The sequence below is a fragment of the Chaetodon auriga genome, chromosome 3 (assembly GCF_051107435.1).
Source record: "Chaetodon auriga isolate fChaAug3 chromosome 3, fChaAug3.hap1, whole genome shotgun sequence".
In the NCBI taxonomy this organism is placed as follows: domain Eukaryota; kingdom Metazoa; phylum Chordata; class Actinopteri; order Chaetodontiformes; family Chaetodontidae; genus Chaetodon; species Chaetodon auriga.
This window is the reverse complement of record NC_135076.1, coordinates 22,427,724-22,441,075: the sequence shown is the minus strand read 5'-3', so window position 1 is coordinate 22,441,075 and position 13,352 is coordinate 22,427,724.

Genomic DNA, 13,352 nt, shown 5'->3' with positions numbered 1-13,352 from the left:
AAGGTGAATCTCGTGCACATCTGGTGCCTTGTCACCAAGAAGCTTCTTGACCACCCCCAAGACCTGTGCCAGGGAAATGGGTGAGGCTTTCCCTGAGTTTTCAATCTCTGCCTTCTACATATAGTAGGTGTTGTACTGGTAGAGAAGTTATTCAAAGTGCTCTTGACCCATGAACCAACCATCACTTTGACGGGTTCCCTTTCAGCTGGTGTCCACCAGTGGGTTCTTAAGTTGCCACCAACAACCTTCTGACCATAAATCCTTGCAGCCACTTCCACAATGGAAGTTTTTCTGAAGGTGGTAGTTGTAAACCTCGTGGGCAGAGTAGTAGCTGGTATCTCTTCCAGTATACCTCCTAGTTACTCCAAGACGTGAGCCCAACTATATGTAGCTGGTTTAGCTCCACGTCCTGTACCAACTCTGCTTCCTTCCCCGCCAGAGAGGTAACATTCCACATCCCTGGAATCAGTCTGCAATGCCAGAGGCCAGCATGCCTATGTCCCGGCTTTTGCCTGCTGCCTGGCTTGCAATGCACCCAACTCCAGTGCCTATCCCTGCAGATGGTGGGCCCAGAGGGTGGCAGCTACATATAGTTCTTTTGGGCTATGCCTGGCCAAGCTTCGAGGGTCAATTCCCAGCCACCAGACGCTTGCCGATAAGCTTCCCATCCAGGTCTGACTCCAGGAGGAAGCGCTGGTTTCCTTGTTCCGGGTAAAATACTACAGCTCCATCTTGGCTGATTCATGTAGGGTTCATGAATCACACTTAGTCTGGCTCCTCCCCTGGGACCAATTTGCCTTGGGAGACCCTACCAGGAGCTATTATCGCTACAACACAGCTCCCAGAGTGACAGGAGCACACAATCTCCTCCACCATGTTAAGTTGGTAATTCTTGGATTGGATAAACTATTATGGCAGGGTAATTCTTAAGGATGGTGGTGTTTTTCTTGAATTTTCTGTTGATATTTGCGTTTCATTTCTTTATCTGTCCAGTCATGTTGGCTGTTAGTGATCATATTGGATATCTACTTGTGTGTTTGTTTACTTCTTCTGTGGTGGCCAGATTTTAGCCATTAATTACAGACTGCTTATGACATTCTAGTCAATATAATACAATAATTATACAGCAAGACTATGTAAACAGACCATTTATTTATGCAGACTTACTGTGGACTTACTGTAATTCTCTTATGAGAGAAGCACAATCTGTTCTTTAAACCACCTTTACATATCTTAAAATACAACAATATAACAATGTAAAAATACTCCACGTCAAAATCCTTCATCCAAAATCTTACGTAAAGTACAGGAGTGTTAATAGGAACATATATGTAAAGAAGCCAAAGTAAAAGTCCTGATTATGCCGCAGAATGGTCCCTGTCAGCATTATATTATTATGTGTATTAGTTAGTTAAGCTACATTTATTCAGCAAGTCAAGAGATCAAGCGTTCTTTCATAAGAGAGACCTGAGAACAGTGCCTACACACAGTATCACAACAAGACAGCTCATTCACACAAAGCAGTCGTCATACATAAATATTGCTGGATTATTATTGCAGATTATTATTAAATGCTCCCTGAGAAGCATTAAAAATGTTGTAGCTGGTCAAGGTGGAATTAATTCTGTCTGCTTGCTAGAGTTGGGTAATTTATTCCATAACTAAAACTATATATTTCTCTCTGATTTTTAACGGAGTTTAAAGTAAAGGTAATGTATTAAAGGCCCTGAAAACACATCTTCACAATATTATTATTGTTAAAAACAGGGTCCTACATGGACACACAATAATCTGCCAAAGTTACAACAGTTTTGGTAACTTCACTGTGTTTTTTGTTTTGTCTCTCCTCCTCTTGCTTCTTTGAAGTGGGCGGGATTTGGCTGGAAAAACATAATGTCGTATAGGCTACTCCATGCACCAGTAAGGATTTAGCACATATGCAGGGCTGTTTGCTTCTTCTGAACAATAACACAAAAGGTGATGTTTTTTCCAACTCTTAAAGGTTTTGCTTACTTAATCATATTAGTCAACATTTAATGTTATCAAGAAAAAATGTAAGGATTGAAATCAGGAGCTTTAAGTATAAGAAAATGGAACGACTTAAGGAAAGTACCCTGCAATTATGCCTAAGTACAGTACTTAAGTAAGTGTACTGATTTACATTCTACCACTGTTGTGAGTCTTGGATACTCAACCAATTTGTTTGTGCACAATTTAACTGTGAGTTTCCAAAACCACAAATTCACCTTGTGTTCCTCTAGTTGTGATGGTCCTAAAAACTCTCTGTGGCAACCACTGAACAATATGGCAATGACATTACACTGTGTTAAGCCACAGACAGTAGAAATGTGTTTATACAGAGGAAAGTAGAGCAACCCGTTTCACCTTCAGCTTCCTGCACTTTCTCCCTCCTCTACCTAGCATAATGGATTGCACGTGTGGAGTTGCTGTTGTGCCGAATACTAAAAAGACTAAAACAGACACAAGAAGTAAAAAAAAAAAAAAAAGAGGCCCAAACAAGAAATCATACAGCGTTGAAAGAGGGTAAAAAGAGAAAAATAAGAAGGACCAGTGAGAGTTCAGTTCGGAGGGGAAGAAGGAGAATAAGGTGATTACAATTCCAGTCACAACCAGCACAGCAGTTTGTGCAGTGATCCTAGATTTCTCGAGCAACTGAGCAAAGCTGTTCCCAAGGGGCTCATGGGAAGGCATAGGTCAACCACCCCTTTCCTGACTCACCACATGTTAAAGGAATTCAGCGGTGCATTGTGGGATATGACACCGGTAACCCCCACAACTAAGTTTCCAAATTACTAACACATACATTCTCCAACCTGTATTCTATATCAGCAATGGAGAAATGACAGATGTTGATGTGAAATGAGAACGTGTAATGTCATAATACTGTAAGACACATGCAGATTAAAAACCCACACACTGAGTAACGGAGAAAATTACCACACTTTTCTTTTGATTTTATAGTGGATATGATCCTAAGAGTAAAAGAAGACATAAACACCTGTTTTTATGTTTTTTCCCCGTCTCATTTAAAAGATGGCCTCACTAATGGACGACTTACTGCCAAAAGTCGGATTTAGGGGTATTTAACAAGTATTTATCACAGTGCTCTGGCTTTACTTGTAGAAAACAGTCCTTATCTGTTTACCAGATGGAGACAGTACAAGCTATTGCAGCCAAAGATAAGGCAGACAAACATGATTGTTCTACTGGAGAGGTTAATGTTTGTAATTCGGTTTAACATTCTCGCATGCAGCTGGAGGATTTAATACATTTGTCACATTCCTCCTTCTCTTCTCTTCTCTTCGCTCCTCTTTTCTTTTCTTATCTTCTCTCCCCAACATGAAAGTAATTACAGGTTATTAGTAATCATACCTAAAAGTTATGGGCTGTAACTATCTGCTGCTCGGCCAGAAATTGAGTTAGAGAGATAATGAACGAAAACTGAGACTTTAGACTTTTCACAACCAGGCCCAGAAAATTGCTGTGTGTCATTATCACATGCATTCATGTTGAGAAGGTTTCTGTTCGCATTGTGCACACTTTTCACTGAAGGGAGAATAATTAGAAATCATGTGAAACAAACTGTGACAATAAACAATTTCCTGCCTGCTGATAGAAGGATTACCATAACTATGTTTATTATTCGCATCAGCACAATTACGGTAACAAATGCGCTCGGAAAAAGTGGCTCTTTAAACATCATAAACATCTTGACAGCCAGAGAACTGGGTGTCCATTTATAGGGCTGTGTTTCATGGAGCTGTTATTGCCAGCTTTTCTTCTAGTGCTGTGGGGCCTGGAGCTGTGTTGGGGTGGGGGTAAACGCTGGAGCTGATGGACATCTGTCAGCCAGCCTACCAAAGAGGAAAAAACCTGCAGACCAAGAAAAAAGACAGGGAATGATAGGAAGAAAGAAAAGGAAAGTAAACACTAAACAGATTATTTGGTGATTTCTGTTGCATTAAAGGACAAAAAGTCGGTTTATAAGACAGGCATAGCAGAGCAATCCATGCAGCCTGGAGGGCTCTGCCTGTCACTGGCCATCTCTGACATCCAGAGCCCAAGTCCCTGTGAGCCCAGAGGGACTATTTGGAGCCACAACAGGCCTTAGGGAGGGCTCAGCCACAGGTGGTGTCCAGCAGCTGCTATGGGCCTTCACACACAAACACACACAGCCTGCACTAATGCACATTCTCTGAGCACACTGTCACACGCACATGTCATCAAACTGTATGTATATACAGTAAGTGCGTATAACACATGCCAACATAACTGCGTCAAAGTAAGACTCATGGATAGAACCACAGGTATGCAAATGCATGGCACAGCATGCACACATACAGCTTAGAGTACATACTACTAGATAAGGAATCATTCATGCATACTGACAGACACACCCAAACACACACAGATATTCTCCACAAATATAATCCACTACTGAGCCAAATGATGCATACTGCGCACACACGCTCACACCAGGCTATTGTTTAAAATATTCTACCCGCATCTGGTCTGCACACATGGCAGCACAGAGTCTGTCTGTCGCTCAAAACCAAAGAGCAAAAAATTATTCCCTCATGACACAATGGTATAAACACGCAAACATATGCAAACACCGCACATAAGTCGGATCAACCGCAAGCACTGCACGCACGCACGCACACACACACACACACACACACACACACACACACACACACACACACGAACATGAAAAAGAAAAGGAAAAAAGTACCTTTCTCTCTGTACAGCATGCACCCATTCTCACACCCACACAGATTCCTGTAAGTAAACTCCAATGCTGCTGTCCATCTTTCAGCTGTAATGCTAGACACACACCCCGAGGAGGGAAAACCCACAACTTTCTGGGTTATGACGGTCTAGGCTGCAACAGCCGAGTCTTCTTTCTATCTGCCAATTTTAGTCCTGATCAAAAAGTCAAACCCACATAAACTTAATTCTACTCACTTTTCATTGGTGTATACCAAAACGGTAAATTTCAACACTGATTTAATTACATGAGGATGCATTTCCAGTTGGTGAGTACAGTACTTACAGTGTATTGCAAATGAAATTATGTTGAAATATGGAGCAGTTGAGTAGTCTGGCATTCCTTTTTCCTCGAGCACAAGCAAAATTCCCTCTGTTATGTAAGCCAGAACAACAAACTCTAATAAATATCGTAAACACACACTAACTTTCCTAGCAAGACTAACAGGGTAATTTATCCCGAATTCCAGAGCAATGAGGCAACAAATTAAAACAGGCATTAGTGGTGAATTTGAGCTGTCTTACGGAGTAACAAGACACATGACTGACAGCAACGTTATGCAAACCTTCCCACAATTGTCTCTTTCATTGGTCCCACAATTCAGACTTGTTGCCTTCCAAAAGTGTGACTCAAGGAAAGGCAGAGAGTTCGGTCTTGGTGGGTGGGATTCTTTATAAAAAAAAAAAAAAAAAAAAAAAAAAAGGCCTTGCAGCGAGAAATCCATAACAAAAACAACCAAGAATTCACATATAAGACAACAGCAAAGATGTAGCTGTATAGGAGCTTCCAACCACCGCCACATGTTTGCTTATTAGCATCTAAGACTGTCATGTGTCCTCTCATGGCGCTCTAAACAGAATCAGCTCTTGTCTGGTGCTCCTGGTTTGCTTGTGACAAGGCCTTCGTGACCACCACCCTAAGCCAAAACTGCAGTTGCGAGTCTCAGACCATACCCTGAATTCCCTGCTTGCCTGAAATGGCATGCGAGGACACAAAAGGCATCTCTTTAGATTATTTCAATGACGTCAAAAGGGCTAAACAGCAGAGCAGGACCCGAGCTGGGCTCATGCAGTCCTCTTCCCAGGTGAAGGCCTGGGACTCGGCTGATTGTGCAGGTTTTTAAGCAGAAGGGAGTGAAGGTGTTCCACTGTACCAAACCCCCCACCAGTAACCACCCACCTCAAACCCCCATTCTCTAATCCCTTGGGCTGACATGTTTCATAGCAGCCATAAAGAGGGACACTGCCCTCAATTTCCCATGACAGAGGTCTAAATAAGGTAGAGGCAAGAATACTTTCTTTCCCAGTGTCCAGGAAAATGTGATTATTATTAGTAGACCTCAAAGAGCACTCCACTGTTTAGAAATACGCTCCCATAATATTTTAAGTTTAAAAAAAAAAAAAAAAAAAATCAATTCAGCAGAACCAGAGATTTTGTGATTTTTAACCCATGCATTCTTCTAGTGACTACATTACCCACAATGCAACACAAACACCAACAGCTCAGTCTGAGATTCAGGTGTGCTGTGACAGTAGCAGCTAATTTAGCCTCAAGCAAAGACGAGGAGCGAGCTACAGAGGTCTGGGTAGCTCACTTCTTTCCAACTCCACACAGTCCTGACTGACACTGACTCGAGTGACATCACATGAGGCAAGGTATCAGATTTTCGCGCAGCGTCTTCTGGAGCCACAAAAGGCTTTATACAACTTTTCCCACATATGCAGTAGTGCTCCCTCATTGGCATTCCTCTTTAATTGCTTTTAGATTTCTTTATAATTTGTGTGTTGAAAAGAAGTCGGGTGAGCTGTGAGAAAAGAACCGGTTGCGTAACATTGAGAAGCTGCATTTTTATGACGCGTCAAAGGAAAGATTAACAACCTTTTTTCTATTTATCTCTCTCTTTGTGTTGCTTTCGCTGTCCAGGCTGAGCTAAGATGATGGATTTAGGGTGTGTGAACGTTGTCAGGGATTTTGACTCTACAAGCAAAGAGTAAATAAATGTGCTGGATTGGTAGTTTCAGTAATGCTGATGCATGAAAGTTAGGTGGGTGGTTATTTGTCAATACTACAGGCCTTGTCTTGCCCCTCTGTGTTCTGCGTTGTACTGTATATCTCTCATCACATGACTGCGCTGGAGGCGAAGACTGGAGTGAGCGTTCATGGGAGCCTGTTTGAAATGACTGTTGTGCTCCTCTAACGTTTGTATTTGTCTTTCAGGGGCCATGGGGCCGAGGGGGGGGGGGGACTCTAAATTCTGACAAATTGCTGAAAATTGCATTCACACAGTCATTCCTGTTTGGACACACTTGGCACATCTGGTTGTGATCTGGCAACAAAAGCGCCGTGGCGGAGGGCTCAGCTCTCAGAGTGGTGCCACATATTATCCCCTCCTCCTCCTTCTCCTCCTCCTTCTCCTCCTCCTCCTCCTCTCTCCTGGTTTGGTCTGCAAACATACTGAGGTTCATCCCTCTCTCTCTCTCCCTTTCGTCTCTCTCTCTCTCTCTCTCTCTCTCTCTCTCTCTCTCTCTCTCTCTCTCTCTCTGTGGGGTGCTAGGAGCTGATGGTGTTTGTAGTGATGCTTGGCAGTTGTCCCGCCGGAGCATTCCTGAGCTCCTCTCCGACTTTAAGGGTATCAGTGGGTTGTAATTGAGGCGTCTGCAAAGATGAATGCAGCGCTGTGACAGTGCAAGCAGCACATATTTTCAAAGGGGAAAGCTGCTCACAATCTGGCAACTTTAAACACAGCCAATAAAAAGATCCCAGAGATAAATTCTTTGTGTTTGGCACGATGTAGCACACACGCCTCCACACACACACACACACACATGATTAGTAGTTCAAAAGTGGAGCATCACAGTCTGCAGAGATCTTTTTGTCGGTGTGTGACTCTGATCACAGTGTGTGGTGCAGCAGCATCACCCAACAACGTCTTATAAATCCTCGACTTATTGTTTTACTGTAGCCTTCTCTAATCTCTGTGCTCTGGACAACATCTGCCAGGGTTGACTCTGTGTTTTCCATGTTGGTGCTGCTCGTGTTATAACGTCTCCATGGAAAAACACATGACATGAATAAGAAGTAAGCTGCTCCACTGACTCAAGCAGCTCTGGAAAAAGATGCCAAGCATAACTTTCAAAAGACTTCGGGCGATATTTGACGTATTTCTGTCCGACGTTTTGCATCATTCAGCGAGAAAAATATTTTTCTCAGCTTATGAAGAATTCCTTTTTTTTCTTTTTGACTAAGAATAAAGCTTGAGCTTATGGGAAAATTGATCACAGGCTCTTATGTACACTCTTCTTTAACATATGTGTCAAATAAACATGCATTGGATTCTGAAGTAGAGGAGAGGTCATGGGTAAATACTTGCAGTATTGTCAATCCTGCAGCTGTGTAGCTGGGAGAGAAAAACTGAGTGCACAGCTGCAGACTGAGGCCTCAGCTTCTCAAATTGCTTCTGCCTCAGTTTCCTGCCCTCTTTACCGACCAGGCCAAACCAGGCCCTTATTAGACCCACCCCCACCTTAATAATCCATGATGTCACCTCAACATCACTTTTTTTGTTTTTCTTCATTTTTTTTTCATCCCTACTGCTCGTGCCACCCCCATTGTTGGTTAAATATTAACAGGTGTTGGAGCGGAGGAGGAGAAGCGACTCCGTTCGGGCTAAGGTTCCTCTGTTCCTGTCCGTCCGTCTATCTGTCCATCTACCGCTATCACCACATCTGCTTCAGTTTTGACTTCCCCTGGTTTGTTTGTCCATCTGTATTTGTGTTTCTTCCCCCTCCTTTTCCTCTGCCCCCCCCCCCCCCCCTTCAGTGGAGGGAGGCTGAGGAATGATCAGTCAGACTTTGATGCCGTTGGCCCCTGCCCTGGCTTTCCACAGCACATGAGCCCAGGCAATTACGAAAGCGCTCCTAGCCGACTGCTATTACTCTGTAATGCTCCTGTCTGGAGCAGGAGGAAGAGGAGGAGGAGGAGGAGAAGCAGGTCGAAGGGGAGGAATATGAGAAGAAGGAAGATTAATGTTTGATTTGATATCATATCACGTGCTGTATTTCACTGTGGTACAGAGGATCCATTCCACATATTTCTAAATATTCAAAATAAGTTGACCTGTAGCAGCGTGATTGGCAGCTCTCTCACTCAACCGCTCCTCCTGGACTGAGAGAAGAAAGAAAAAAGGCTATTACGGACGTCTGGATGCTGCAGCACACATGTGGCAGACAGGAAGCACTTGGGTACGGCTGGGGGAGAGCAGGAAAGATGATGGCCCCTTCATCTCCAGCAATCATTAGACAAGAGTCTCCAGAGGAAGTCAGAAATCACCATCCCATATGATCCATACTTCCCGTCCTCGCAGAACACACGACGGCTGCTTTTTAAAAATATTCAGTATGTGTGGAAACGTCCACAGAGTCCACAGCTGCTTAAAGGCTGCCATTCAACGGATATAATGGTCTGTCTGTGCACCAGCAATTACAAATAAATCATGTGGATCATCTCTTTGGTTAGGGACAATTAAGCTCTGCGATGACAAAGTGACGGCATCTGCCAGGAATAATGCACAGAGAGGCAGCCAGAGCAAAGGATGAACCCGCAGAAGAGCAAACTTTATATTAAAAAACCATCTCATTTTATGGAAGGTGAAGAGAAAATAGGGCAGTGAGTTGTTCTACCTTGAATCTACCACATGCAGTATATCACAGATGGAAGGCTATTTTTCTGGAACATCGTTTATGCTATCAAAATAAAAAGAGAGGTTGTGTCTATTCCAGCCATAAGTCTGATAGATCTCCTGCAAGCCGAAATAAATTTTGAGCCACGGATGGATGATAATCTTGGCACGTTTCGCTTAAAGTTGTGGAAAATAAAATCTGATCTCGTTCTGCTTCCAGATCCCGGAATGAGTTGCAGCTATAAGAGCTGGCAGCACCGGGGATGTTTACTTGTCTGGAGAGTGGGAAAATAATTGCTTGTTCAGCGTTTCACGTTGTACCCCTGCAAGCCAATTCTGAAAAGAAAAACTTCTTCTTTTTCTCAGTGAAGCTTGGATAGGAAAGTTATCATATTATTGTCATATTATACAGAATATCTTCTTTCTCTGCAATGGATTACTTCTAATTCCAGCATTTGAATTAGGACAATGGCTAATCCCCAGTATAAGATATCTGCAAGAAAGTTAGCTTGCTTCTGCCTTTTTCTGACATGGAAAGCTGCTCCTCTGCATCTTGACTTCTGATTCCAAGTCAGTGAGTGAGAGCCCGCTGCCTCTGCTTTACCTGGCAGCTTGAGGATGCATTTGATTTGTGAATCTCCTTCTGAAACAGCTTATCCTTTCACCCAAGGCCATCACTCTCTTTGTGACTGCGGCTGACCGAGGGCTTTGATTCTCAAGCCAGTTTGGCACCATGTTGGCTGATGAGTATGAGATTGGGTGAGCAGAGGGATTATGCTGCGGTCCAAAAAAATGCCCCAAAAGTTAAAACAATGAACCACAACAATAAGATGAATCTTTCACATACGGCAAATCTGATTATATTGCGTCTGTTGCTAGCCATAGTGCATAGCCAATGGCGTAATCCCATTAAATTTTCCAAATCAATTCCAAAAGAGCACACGCATTTTAGAAACAATAGGAAAGCTGTTCTAAAGACTGCAGATCACCCAGCCACCCCCACCCAGCCAGCTCTGTCACACTCCGCCTCACACCTGCTGTGTGTCGTGAGAGGACGGAACAACTGGAGGCATGGACAGTGCATGAGTGTGTGTGTGTGTGTGTGTGTGTGTGTGTGAGAGAGTGTGCGTGAGTGTGTGTTTGGAACAGAGTACAACTGGGCATGCGAGCTCTTGTATGAATGCGTGTGTTTACGTGTGCAGTCCTATAAGAATGCATCAGTGCTTGTGGCACAGGGCACGGCCTCACCTCGATTTAACTCCCCGCTGAATGCCACTGTGACGCCAGTCAGACTTTGTGTGGCCGCATACCTCCACTGAAGAAGATATGGAAAAAATCTGTGGACCAGTAAGTCCTGGAGATTACATGGCTCCTCTCAGCTCTGGCCTCAATAATGCCTCAATAATGCCTCAAATCCAACGGTGCCATGTCCCTGCAATTTGGGGCTTTTGTCTTAAGGGAAAAAAATGTCCATACCATCCTACATCACACTCTTGATGGGGCTGTTCATGAGCATGTGTGTGTGCCTGAGGGAAAGCTGGTGTGTGGGTACGTAAAAGAGAGGATTACATGTAGAAATAGAAATGGATCAACCGAAACACAACATTGGCTTGATTTTTTAATTGCCTCTCGGCTGCAATGAATGGCCGATGCAGCTGTCTGCGCGAACAGCTGCTTGCCTAAAAAGATTGGACAGAACAAACTCTGGGAGGGAGGAAAGAACAATGCGGGATGAATCATATGCAGCCAGTGAGGTATTTTGCAATTTCACAACTTTCAAAAATGCATGCAGGATTAAGAGTCACTTTTATTGGAAATTCACATCTGCTCCAAGGCGCATTTCCCAGGGAGCTTGCAAAGATGCATTTTCTATGGTGTCTGGGCAAGACAGAAACAGTATGGTGTATTACTGCATTAAGTAAACTAAAGCAGACAGTGTTTTTTTTTTCTTCTTCTTCTTCTTTTTCTTCTTCTTCTTCTTCTTCTTTCAGCTTTGTTAATGTGGAATGTTTGAGTTTACAAGTTGCAATTTACAACTGTGGAAGAACCAGGGGGTCTGACAGATTTGATGGAGCAGTCCGTATGGATTTCCTGCAGAATATTTGTCAGACTTGAATTAAGTACTGTTGTTTTGCTCTCTTTCTCCCTCAGCCTGAGGCCTTGTGGCTGACTGCTCCACATCTATAAATCACCGGGAACGCAGGCTTATATCCCGGAGCGAGCACGCTGAGTCAGTCTGGCAAGGTTAATCACATTCACATCTCCTCGGCCTGTTTGCAGCAGCCAACTGATAACCAAACACACATTACGGGGCATGATCCCTCTTGTTTGTGAATTCTGCTCATATCGTGCTTTAACGGTGACGCCACATGAAAGAGTTGGATGTTGGTAAAGCTGTGGGCCCATAGTGTTTTGGTGATTGTTACCAAGCATAAACAGCGGTGTCTTGGGTGTTGGAACAACAAAAATAAAGCCAAAGCACATAAAGAATTGCTGCAAAAGGAGAGAGGCAGACACTGTCGGGGTGGGGCTGGGGTAGCAGAGTGGATGAGGATCGACCATAATAACAGACAGAGGTCTCATTCACGTTGCACACATGCTCAGCTTACACTGGGGCCAATGGTTGGCTGCACTCATATCCTTCTGTCTCTGTGTTTGATGGACTTCTAGAGAATATGGGAAGCTTTCCAAGTGTGACACATGGTTTTGTAGCCTATGAATATCTACAAACATAAGTAGCATAAGTGTAGTATAAGTGGGGGTGTGTTTGCCAGTGTTTCTGCGTGCATGTGATTGTGCTTCAATCTTTTTTCCATTCAATGATTTTTTTTATTCTCTTCACAGAAGTGCCCTACCCAGATATGTGGGAATTAGGCCACATCGCTCACTACCATCCTACTCTAATCAAAGTGCCGATTCTTGAAACAGACAGCTGTTGTCATGTGCCTCGATTCCAATGGCTATCTGTCCCTGTAGCTGCCCGAGGTCTTAGTCGGCCAGCTGAAGTTGTAAGGGGAACGAGGGTTAACCGCGTCTGCCAATTCAAACTCCCGTTAGAGCAGCGCTCCAATTTACAATACAGCATATACCACAAACACACTGATCTGAGGTAAGTTTATTTTTTCTCCTCTCTGGCATTACTCATAACATCCTCAGATTCATACAAGCCTGCCGAAGCTAATCAAGATTTCACAAAGATTAAGTCGTGTGAACACTGTTGGACTGGTTTTGAATGTTGTGTTTCCACTGAAAATGATTGTCTTAAGATCGAGCAGATAATGTAGTGATTCATTAATGCACTGGAGTGTCTAATAGCTGCTCATCAACACAAACATAGCAGGTGATGGGTTGTTTTCATGCATGATCCCACATAATCATATAAGGGTTGTTTGTTTTTTCCTTTAAATTTCTGCGAATGTGCGAAATATATATTGAAAAGCAAAGGAGAGAACAGACATAGCAATTCCTCTTTTCTCCACCTAACAGATCTGTGCCCAGAGTGCACAACAGCGAGTCAATCATACTTGATTAGTAGAAGTGTGCACCGCTGCCATGTTCCTCCACGTTTCACTGCCTTAAACCAACTCAAGCAGGAGGGAACATTCTCCGAATGCCTTCATGGCTAAAAATTTTGGTAGTTCAGTTCAGGCTAAATTTACACACTCATGAGTTACTGTCTATGCATCTATTCCTGGTTCAGGGCCATTGTCTGGGTGGGCCAGGGCAGAAACAATACCAACTGTTGCTAACTTGAGCTTTATCACAAATGCATCTGCAGATTAAGCTGTCAGGTGTAAAAAGGCAAGCGGCTGAGAGCACAACCTGCAGCACATGATGGAAAAAGCTACAATGGCTTTTAAGACACAACACATCAAGATCTGA